The following is an 11591-nucleotide window of genomic DNA, read 5'->3' on the forward strand; positions in this document are numbered from 1 at the left end:
AACTAGAGACAAAACTGCATTGATTGGCCTAACAAATGGTCCCTCTGTAGTCTCCACCAGCCTTGGTCTTCAACTTAGCAACTGCCCAACACCCACGTTAGCCTAGATGTGCAAATCCTCAGCCCTGGCCAGATTCTTTTATCTGTATGGTACCTGGAGCTTGTCAAAATGCTTCAATGTGGAACTGTTCATTACAGACCCAGCACTATTATAAGGTGAGTGGGAGATGGATTATGATTCCCATTTTACAGATTTTTTTAAAGAAGATGCACAGAGGTTTAAGTGACTGGCTTAGATCACTCAGTCCATTGGTGGATGTGGAGTAGTTGGAATAACAGAGAAAAAAAATGAGAAATGATAAGACCCTTTTTCTTCTCCCCATTTAAATTTTATTTATCTTTGGAACTTTGTACAAATCCCAGCATTTCTCAGGGAACTTGCTAGCCTTTATCCAACTCAAAAACTGGGGGGTATAGACAGAGGGCTCAGTTCGGAAACAGAGACCTTGTTAGAATGTTGGCCTCAGGAGGGCTTGGGTTCAGATTTCATCCCAGACACTTACAAACTGGGTGATTCAGTATCAGTCTCTTGATTTCTTTTAGCTTTTGTGTGCCAGCATTTAAAATGAAGAAAATGATGTCCATGGCATCTATGTCACAGAGTTGTTATGAGTATCAAGTAACACTTATGGGAACTGCTTTAATAAAAATAGGTCATCATCATTATCATTGTCACCCTCATTGTCATCACCGCCACCATCATTATTATCATTTTTTCTTTTGAAGTAACTTTGGTCAATTTACTTTACCTTATAGTTACAAAATTATATGATTCTTTGATGAACTCCTTAAAAATTAAGTAGTTCAGATTGAATGAGGGCAAATTGACTACTCTGGTGATTTTAAAGACTGTAAAGATTAATCCTTTCCCCAGTCTCAAATGCTGTTAAATAATCTCTAAGATCCTTGGGGAAGTCACAACCCCTCTTCCTTTCCTTTCCTTTCCTTTCCTTTCCTTTCCTTTCCTTTCCTTTCCTTTCCTTTCCTTTCCTTTCCTTTCCTTTCCTTTCCTTTCCTTTCCTTTCCTTTCCTTTCCTTCCCTTCCCTTCCCTTCCCTTCCCTTCCCTTCCCTTCCCTTCCCTTCCCTTCCCTTTCCTTCCTTCCTTCCTTCCTTCCTTCCTTCCTTCCTTCCTTCCTTCCTTCCTTCCTTCCTTCCTTCCTTCTTTCCTCCCTCCCTCCCCCCCTCAACATTCTCTGTTCCCCACTAAGTTCCTTCCCAGCTCTGACATGATGTCCTAAAGTCTCTCTCAGCTACAACAATTCATTGTTCTATGGTCTGTTCCACCTCAGAAACTCCAGGTTTCCGCTTTGAAGATTCAAGTTGCAAAGCATCGTTTCCCTCTGATAGTCTTTCTTTGATGTTCTACCATCCTGTGCTCTAGCCTGAGCATTCTCTGCTTTATGCTGACATCCTGTGCTCTCAGGTCCTTTCCAGATCTGACATTGTATGATTCTTATCTTGCTACAACCTTCTGTGCGTGCAACAAGCTACGATTTGTGATTGTGAAGATGAAGAAAGAAGCCAGATCTTGGAACACTCTATCTGCCATGGTTTTTATTAGATGGTCACTCCTTTTTCTTATATATGTTTGGGGGATTTATTTTTTCCTTTAGAAGGACTAGAAAGTACCATATTAATTTATTAAACTTTGATACCTGACTTTTTAAAAGCAGTTCTGAAAACCATGTGTCTCTAATCTAAAAGCCTAGTCAATACATTGGAAAATTCTTTCTCTGTATTTCAGGAAATGAATGGAGGATTATTGATTTCAAAAACAAAAAGCACATTTCTTCTACCTCCCTCCCCAAATAATAATGCCTGTTGGTATTAATAAGACACAACATGGGCATATTCACTCCATTTGCCAGTAAGAGAAAGAGAAAGAAAAAAGGAAAAGTGACAGAGAGAAAAGGAGAGGGAAAGGCGAATGCAAAGGAAAGTGTCAGGTCCAGAGACCCCTGACTGTTATTCTCTCTCAGCTTTTGATATAGGTACACCCAAGAGAATGGGGAAGGGATCAGAAGATGTGAAGTGAGTCCCAGAATTGGAATAGGCATCTCTTTAAAGAATCATGGGACCATAGAACAATGAATATCATATCTAGGTTTGAAAGGACGTGCCCCCCCTCCCCCCCCCCCCCATTTTGTAGATAAGGAAATTGAGACTCAGGGATTTAAGTGATTTCTCCAAGGTCACAGGAAGTAGGTATCAGTGATAGGATTTGAACCCAGGACTGTGGAGTCAATGGTCCAATTCATAGTCGCTGGTGTTGTGATACAGAGGTCATTGGCCAGCTTTTTGGTATATTCTGTGCATTAGACTTTAGATAGTTTGTAGCACAACCTGATGTCCAGGATGTGTGTGTGTATGTGCATGTGTGTGTGTGTTTGTGTGTATGGGTGAGAGAGAGAGACAGAGAGAGGCAGCAAGACACAGAGATGAAGAGACAGAGAGAGACACACAGAGAAACAGAGAGGCATAGACAGACAGAAAGAGAGAAAGACAGTGACAGAAATATGTAGACACACATACACACAGAAACCCAGAGAGATAGAAACAGAGAGAAGAGAGAGACAGAGACAGAGAGACAGAGAGACAGAGACAGAGAGAGAGAGAGACAGAAATAGAGAAACAGAGACAGACAGAAACAGAGGAAGACAGAGACAGAGAGAGAGAGAGAGAGAGAGAGAGAGAGAGAGAGAGAGAGAGAGAGAGAGAGAGAGAGAGAGAGATTGAAAGAGACAGAGACAGACAGATGCAGAAAGACATAGACAGATATAGAGACACAGACTGAGAGACTGAGACAGAGAGAGACAGATACGGGGGAGAGACAGAGACAAAGAACTAGAGATAGACAGTTAGAGAGAGACAGAGAGAAGATAAAAAGGGGACAGAAGAAGGGAGATGCAAAATAAGTGACGGAAGGACTGGGGTCCCCTAAGACATACAGGAGGAAAAGGCATTATTTTTTTTTTAAAGTTTGAACTGCTTTACGCTCGCCACACAATTGAGGGGAACAATGAGGGTATCGTTCAGGGCTCCAGAACCACCTGAGGTTTCCGACTGGCTCAAAGTCTCCAATGTTGGCTGACAGGTCACTTTTCTCCCCGGTTCCTGGGCTGCGAGAGGCCCTGGGCCAGCTTGACTTCAGGGTTAGCTCATCAGAGGATGCCGAGCTGTCACCAGCCACCTTGCCTTTTGTCCTGCCTCTGGACTGCGGTGATTCTGGAGAAGAGAGTGAGGCTGACGACTTTGCACAGCTCTGCCTTGCTTACATCCAATTCCTGTGCAAGTCGAGACATCACCCTCCTGACGTCATTGCTTCTCTTCTCTATTGAAGGATGAACAACAAAGGAGGTGATGATTCACATGTGAAGCCGGCTATTGAACTTCTCATCACAGGTCCCACTTTCCCCAAGCACTCCTCTGGGTTCCAAGATTCCTAGATATACTTTTTTTTTCCTGTTTGGACTTTACAAAGCTTCCTGGTGGGTAGTTTTAGTCATACTGGCAAACAGCTTGTTGCAGTGTGTTGTGAAGATGGAGATCACGAGTTGTTCTGCTGTTGAAAGAGAACAAAAAAGAGGAGAAAGAAAGTGACTTTAGAAATCCAAGTGAGACTGGAACTCTGAGTTCAGTCTCTTAGTGTTTTGCATTTCTTGGATTTGGCATGAGAGGGTATGGGTGTGAAGCTCTGTTACCATCCTGTGTGACTGACCATGGTGAACCTCTCTGTAAAATGTATTTGTGTGTGTACGTGTATGGTTGGATTGAATGCCCTTCAAAGAGGCCTTGAAATCTATGACTTTATGTCCTCTCCTCCCTATCCCTTCTCTTAGAATTTTCCCAGAGAGGTGGCACAGTGGATAGAAAGCAGTGAGCTGCCATTGTCTTCTTTTTTCAGTGGGGATGACAACCCTGGTGTTTTTCATGGCCCTTCCCAACCCTCAGCATAAAGAAAGACCATCATAAGCTGCAAAGTACAATCAGAGAGCTCTGACCAGAGGCAGGTTATGCTAAGGGTTTGGGGGCAGTAAAACAGAAGATCTTATAGAAGTTCAAAGAAAGGAGACTCCCACTTTTTGGCTGAACTGGTCAGCAAGGATTCCCTGGAGCAGGTAGTATGTTCATCTTGAAGTAGGCCTAGCTGCTGGATACCCAAAGTTGGTAGGGAGCCATTGGGTGGGGGGATACAGGTGGAGGGATGACTTTAGCCAAGATGTTAAGGCAGGAAAGAGGAAGCTGAAAATTAAATATGACAAGTGGGATCATTTCGAACAGAGGGTTCATGTAAGACAATAGGAGACAAGGGTAGGTGAGAGGTCGAGGTTTTCGAAGGCCAGGCTAAGGAAGTTGGAATTTATTCCAGAGTCAATGGGGACTCACTAAGAATTCTTGAGTATGAACGAATTCCTTGAACAAGATACCTCAGCTCCCATCATTATTCCTTTGCACTGGCTGTTGCTCATGCCTGGAATGTGGAATCCTCCTCCACATCTTCAAATTCCTGGCTTCCTTCAAAACTCAACCCAAAGCCCATCTCCTGCACAAGGACTTTCCTGGTTTCCCCCAGCATCTGCTTTCTCTTTGGGGTTATTTTTCATTTACCCTGTGTATACACCCACATGCCCACACCCCCACACACACATGTTCATATCTGGTTATTTGTGTGTTGTCTCTTTTATTAGAATATAAACTCCTTGAGTGCAAGAGCTGTTTTTTTTTCTTTTTATTTGTATCTCCATAACTTAGCACTATGTTTACTAAATACTTCTTGATTTATTGACTTCACCTGTGTGTAGGATGAAGTGGAGGGGGAAGGAGACTGGAGGCAGGGAGGGCACTGAGAAGGCTATTAGAATCGTGCAGGAGTGAATGAATGAGTGAATGAGGACTACAGCAGTGAGAACAGAAAGGAAGGCAGAGTTCAAGAGGATCCTACTGTGAAGAAAGACTAAGCAGCTGACTCTGGGAGGTGGAGGAAGGGCAAGGAATGATGGATGGCTGTGAGGATTTAAGCCCCGGGAACTCATGGTGTTTATGTAAGAGCTGATGCAACATCCAGAAAATGGGGGAGGGGATGCATCAACAGAGAGGAAGTCAGGAAAGAGGAGAGTATTGGGGGGCAATTGATGGATGTTTTTGGTGTTTAGGATAATGGTGACAAATTCTGGAGGAGATGCCCAGATTTGGGAGTCATCATAGTGGAGACAAGCGTTGAACTGATGTGTGGGAAAGGGATAGTTGAAGAAAAGGACATAGAAGAGGAGATGAAAGGACTGAAGTCAGAACCTTGGGCATTCCCACAATATGTAGGGTAGGAGAAGGAGGGGCTGTGGCATTGTACCAAAGGGACAACCAGAGATTTAGAGGAGACCCAGGAGAGTATGGTGTGGTGGAAACAAGGGAGAAGCAAATCTCAGAAAGATGGGTCAAAAGTGGAAGTCAAGGAAGATGAAGAGGAAGAAAGGGGGTTGGAAAGCAGTGTCAGTCTCCAAATAGGATCATGGAATTATGGGATTTGATCTAGAAGGAACTTTAATATCATTTAGTTTAACCCCATCTTTTTTTAGATTTAGAGATAGAAGAGTCATTTGAGGTCTTCTAATCAAACCTCAACTACTTGATTAAGGAAACTGAGGCTCAGAGAGCCTGTGATTTGATCAAGGTCATGCCGGGGATAAATTCAGGATTTGAACTCAGGTAGTCAGACTCCAAATTTGCCACTCCTTTTACTGTCCTCCACTGCCCCCCTATTTCCACATTAATAATCATTAGTAAAGTTCTATTCAGATGGCTCATTACAAGTGTGTGTGTGTGTGTGTGTGTGTGTTGTGTGTGTGTGTGTGTATTAGACCCTAGACTCTCCAAGGCTATGCCAACACCACCCAAGCTTATATGTTCAACTCCGTCATACCAGCAAAATTTTCAAGTGTGTTCTCTTAAAGAGCTGTGTCTGTCTTGTGAGGACCAGCTTAGCTAATGAGAAACTCAGCTCCAAGTCTGGATCAAGTCTGGATGCTTAGTGATCAATTCCTCAGTCGTGACAACCCACAGAAACACTCAGAATTGCCAGTAGGTCCATGATCTCAATGATTCAAGAGGTCTCTGCAAAGATACAGATTGCCACCCATCCTACCTACTCATACAGCCTGACTCAATTCAAAGTTTGGGGTGGCAAACTCAAAGCGCTGGAGGTCTTTCCCCATTACTTCAATATAAAGAATGCACTAGCAGGACACTGGCCATACATCCACCTGCCATCCTTTGCTCTCAACATATGAACAGCCTATCTTCTCTTTCTGTCATCCAATTCTTTGTGACTTCTTTTGTGACTAGAATAAGCCATTCTTTTTTGCTTTACACATTTTACCTCATTTACTCCTCATGATAATCTTGGTAGGAAGGGTGATCATTTTCTCCATTTCACAAATGAGAAAACTGAGACAGAGAGAGGTTAAGTGACTTGTGCAAGGACACACAGCTAGTATTGGAGGCAGGATTCAAACTCAAGTTCATTCTTCATTGGAGTTCTTTGCTGGTTCTATGTTGCAGCCTGCTCTCACCCATCATCCTCCTTTCCATTGCCCTCCATGTGATATTCATCTTTAGTTTTTCAGAGATCATAGTATGACTACCATACAACAACAGTACACAAAGAGTTCTTCAGTCCTGAATGAGCTCAGCCCTCATTCAATTCTTCAGTGGTGGTGACACTGACAAAATGATAAAAAAAGGATCGTAAGGAAGCTCCGAATCATCTAGCTTTAGACCATCTATCAACATTATCTGGTTCCTGGTACTCATAGATTAAGAGACCCTGGTTCCAAAGATTGCCCACTTGAGTTCTGGAGTTATAGATGCTATTTCAATAGCTCTTTAAAGATTGCAAAGCACTTTATATGCATCAACTCATTAGGACCACCAACCCATGCTGTGAGGAAAAGACTGCAGGTATTCTTTTCTCTGTTTTACAAATGAAGAAACTGAGGCACAAGACAGTTAATTAGTTACAGAAGTCTGAAATGAACCCCAATCTTCTCGACTGGAGGTCTAGACCTCTACCCACAATGTAGATTTGGACCCAAAGGCTCTGATTCTTACCTCAACGTCCTAGTTTTTCCAGAGCTGTGACTGAGACTCTCTGGTTTCTTCACAGAGGAGCTCAGATGGTCTTTCTTTGTTTTTTAAAGTTGTCACCATTTGAAAAAAAGTGCTTGGTAATAAAATTGTTTTTGTGGTGAAGATCCACGTGGGCGAGGGAGTAGGAGTTGGGATGGTCTCTGTCAGGGAACACTAGAACATATGGTGGTCTGTTGTGAAAGTGCTTTGTGTTTTTGGGTTGTTGTTAAACTGCCTCTTGTTATCTTTTCTGTATTACATAAGAGCTTCAAGGTCCATATGGTTTGTTACATAAGCTACCAAAGAATCAAGCTCTCGGTTCCCAGGCTGCTGTCTTCTGCCTTTAGTACTGTGGAGAGAGACAACAATCTTTGGGCTGTTTAGTGTTTTAATTTCATTTTCATGTCTCCTCTAGAAAATGCAGATAGGTAGGGATAGGTCAAATGCAAATCCCTCAGGCACACTCTTTAGGAAAGGAAGAAATAATGAGGTGCCTGTCTCTGGAGATATTTAAGGAGAAGCTGGATGACCCTTTACTAGGCTTGGCAAAAGTTCATACTTATTCATCTAGCCCCATTAATATGGCTCCTTCTCTTCTTTGGAATCTAGTTACCTTGGATTTCTTTTGAATATACTTAGTATTTCACCTTCTAATTTAATGGAGATTAGACTCTGGACTGGACAATCAGAAAGACCTGGTTCAAAGAATTTTCCTCATATACTTCCTGGCTTTATGATCATGAGCAAGTCACTAAACTTTCTGGGGCTTAGTTTTCTCATCTGTAAAATGGGGAAAATATTAATACTTTCCAAACAAGGTAGTTGGGATGATCCAATGAAATAATGTATGAAAGTGATTTGGAAAAACTCAAATGACAGGCAGTGTGCATAACCAATATTGAGATGAACCCAGAGGAAGGAACACCTGGGTTCAAGTTCAAGTCCAACTGCTGACACGTATTGTTTGTGTGACTATGATTTCTTAAACAGGACTATTCAATGAATGGGCGTTGCCTCACCCTAAGTGAGTACCTGCCAAGACCTTGGCCTAAAGGGCCCAAGATCTCCCACTGCATCCTGGGCCATTTCCAGTCATCTTGAGGAATATCAGGTCACTGGATTCAGATGGCTCTGGAGGAGAAGTGAGGCTGGTGACCTGCATAGCCCTCCCTCACTCAAAACAAAGTCAAGTGCAAGTCATGTCATCATTTCCCTGATGGCATGTTCTTCTTCAGCAATGAAGGACAAAGATGATGGGCAAGTCACCAAGGTCCCAAACAACAACTCTGTAACAACATAAATTGAAAAGTAGTTATGGATCTGTAGTGGAAGAAGGCTTTTTATCTTTGAGAATTTCTATACTAGTCTGGGAAAATATTATTGTTATTATTTATGTACACCTTGTAATCCCCCGGTAGAATGGGACCTCTTTGAGTGCAGGGGCTGTTCCCTTTTTGTCTCTGTATTTTCAGTGTCTTGCTCATAAAAGGTGCTCAAGAAACAAACTGAACTTTATTTGGTAGGGCAGAGAGGTTTGAAGTCAAAGAACTTTGAGATCCTTGCAAACTCTTGGGTTTCTATGATTCCATTGTAATGCCAGTTTCAGATCTGCAGTGACCTTGGGAGAGTTAGTTAAGCATGCTGTCCCTCGTTTTGCTTATCTGAGAAAAGGGGTAGGAATATGGGTATTCTCTATTTCATAGAGCTATTGGACAAATTAGACCATATGGAGATATCATTTTCCCACAGGAAAAAATACATGTTAAGATTCTTAGACCCCTTGGGTCTTCTCCCTTCCCTGAAAGTCTGTTTAATTCCCAAAAGAAATGCTTTTTGTTTGATTCAAGGAATCACAGAATTTTGGATGGTAGGGACCACACAAGTCATTGAGTCTGACCTTTACATCCATCAGAATATCCAGTATGGCACTGTCAAGGAGATGGTCATCCAGCCTTCCCTTGAAGACCTCCAGTGATGAGGACCTTGTTAATTTCAGAGGCCACCCATTTCCCCTTTGGGTATCTCTTATTGTTACAAATTCTTCCTTTCATGGAGACCAGATTTGCTTCTCAGTACCTCCACCCTCCATTGCTCCAATGTCATTTGGGTCCAAGCAAAAGAAGACTGCCATATGATGCTTTAAATATTTGAAAACAAATCTCATATCCTGAAAAACACCCCAAGACCCTTGATTTAATTCAAGTCAATTTAAAAATATCAACTATGAGTCTACCATGTACAAGGTGCTAGGCATCAGAGACATAATGGCAAAATAATTAGTTCTCACCCTCAAGGGGCTTATGTTATACTTTGGCTAGTAATAGGTAAAATAAGGATTCCAAGTCATATTTTCTGATTCCAGGTCCAGGGTCTATGAATTATACCAAAGTCAACAGCCAAGAAGCAGGGAAATAGTGGGAAAAGCTCAGGATCAGGGATCTGCCTGTCTGGGATTTCAGTCACAGCTCTGTTGCTAACTAGTGTGTGACTCTGGAAAATCACTTGGTCTCCCTGGACCTCAGTTCCCTCATCTGTAAAATAAGAGGGTTGGACTAGATTGGTTAGTCAGCCAACCTTTTTTTCAATGTGCTTTATTAGATGATTGCTAAGTTCCTTTAGAGCTCTCAAAGCCAAGGTCAGCCCCATATTTTTTCCATGCCAACACCTCTGATCAAGGAATGGAGGTGTATTTATAACCACAATTAATTCTTAGAATGGTAGTGCAAACAGAAGGGTAATTCATTAATTTACTAATGATCCTTCCTTTAGAACACAGAGTTCTACTCAATTACTTTTGACATCAGTATCCTACGTTTATGACCTAATAACCCTAAAACATCTAGCCTCTTTCCCCCCCACTCATAACATTTTATGAAAGGTTCCTTGTCCAGAAAGAACGCAGCTGGTACCAAATTAGAAAGGCTAATGAGACTAATTGGCCAGCCTGGTGATCGTCATTAGTCCAGCCACAAGCTGGGGTGAAGTTGAAGGGGCTATTCAGGCCTCCCTCAAAGGCAAGATGTCCTCATGGACTCAGGGCTCCTGTAGGTATTTGGGAAAGAAGGATGAAACTGGATTCCCATTCGAAGATCTTCAGCTTTTAAAACCTTGGGTGTTAGAAACTGCCTGTAAACAGGAGAATAATCTTTGCTGACTTCTTCCTTCTTCCTCCCACCCCCAACTCTAAAGAAGAAATGAATTTGAATTTAAAACAAAGGTAGGGCTGGAAGGGACCTTAGAATTCACGAAGTCAGAACTAAGATGTTCTAAAGAACACAGCAGGTTAGAGCCAGGAGGGACTTTAGAACACAAAGTTAGAATGACACAAGGTCATATCAGGGAGAGACATTAGAAAATAGAAATTTATGGGCAGATGATGAATTCTTAACCAAACAAGGGATGGAGGCAATTACAAAAAAGAAAATAATTTTCATTGCATAGAATTGAAAGGCATTTGTATAAACAAAACGAATGCATCTAAGATAAGAGAGGAAGTGATGGCCTGGGAAAATAAACCTATATGAAATATGTTAGATAATGGTTTGGTATTCAAAATACATTAGATGAAAATATATAAGACCAAATACTGGATGAGTGGTCAAAGGATATGAACAAACAATTCTAAAAAAGAAAATTACAAACTATTAACAGCCCTATGACCCAAAGCTCTGAAATCACTAATAATAAGAGAAATTTAGATTAAAACAGCTCTGAGGTTTTATCTCAAACCCAGATAATCATAAAGACATGCAGTGATGCGAATAGTCAATGCTGGGATTAAACAAATAAAGTGGTCCTCTTCGATCTATTGCTAAGCAAGTGTCTCAAGATGCTCATTGATGAAAAGAAAGGTCTCACACACACACACACACACACACACACACACACACACACACACCACAATATTTATGGCAACTCTTTTTTTGTGTTAGAAAAATAACTGGAAACAAGGTGATGCCCATCAACTAGGGAAAGACTAAACTAATTGTATGAATACAATGAAGTGAACAGGATATTACTATCCTATTAGACAGAGGTGTCCCACGGGCCCATAATATTCCCAAATAAGATTAAAATGTAATTGAGAAACATTTAATAAAATACTTAAAAATATAATAAAACATAGATAATGCATTTTACAAGAACAGATGTGCATGAGAAGACTTACATGAATTGAGGGGAAATAAATGAAGCAGAGCCAGAAAAAACAATACATACAATGAGTCTAACAGCGTAAATGGAAAGCAACTGCCTGGCAGTTTCAGAAGAATCTTACAAAATTTCAAAGAATAAGATTGGTTTCCAAAAAGAGATATGAGAAGATACTTCCTCTCATTCTTGCATGTGCGTGTGCATGCATGCATATATGTATGTGTATGTTGGAAGGGAGATTGTGAATGTGCATTATT

General features: G+C 41.5%; 1 long non-coding RNA gene across 1 annotated transcript; it reads right to left on the reverse strand.

Moving 5' to 3' along the window:
- Positions 1-1599: 1599 nt before the first annotated feature.
- On the reverse strand, positions 1600-7465 carry LOC140530227 (uncharacterized). The gene is made up of 2 exons (XR_011975867.1): positions 7165-7465; positions 1600-3622 (listed from the first exon to the last, which is right to left on the reverse strand). It is a non-coding gene; the product is annotated as an uncharacterized lncRNA (long non-coding RNA).
- Between the last annotated feature and the right edge of the window lie 4126 nt (positions 7466-11591).

This window comes from Notamacropus eugenii, chromosome 2, assembly GCF_028372415.1.
Source record: "Notamacropus eugenii isolate mMacEug1 chromosome 2, mMacEug1.pri_v2, whole genome shotgun sequence".
NCBI lineage: Eukaryota > Metazoa > Chordata > Mammalia > Diprotodontia > Macropodidae > Notamacropus > Notamacropus eugenii.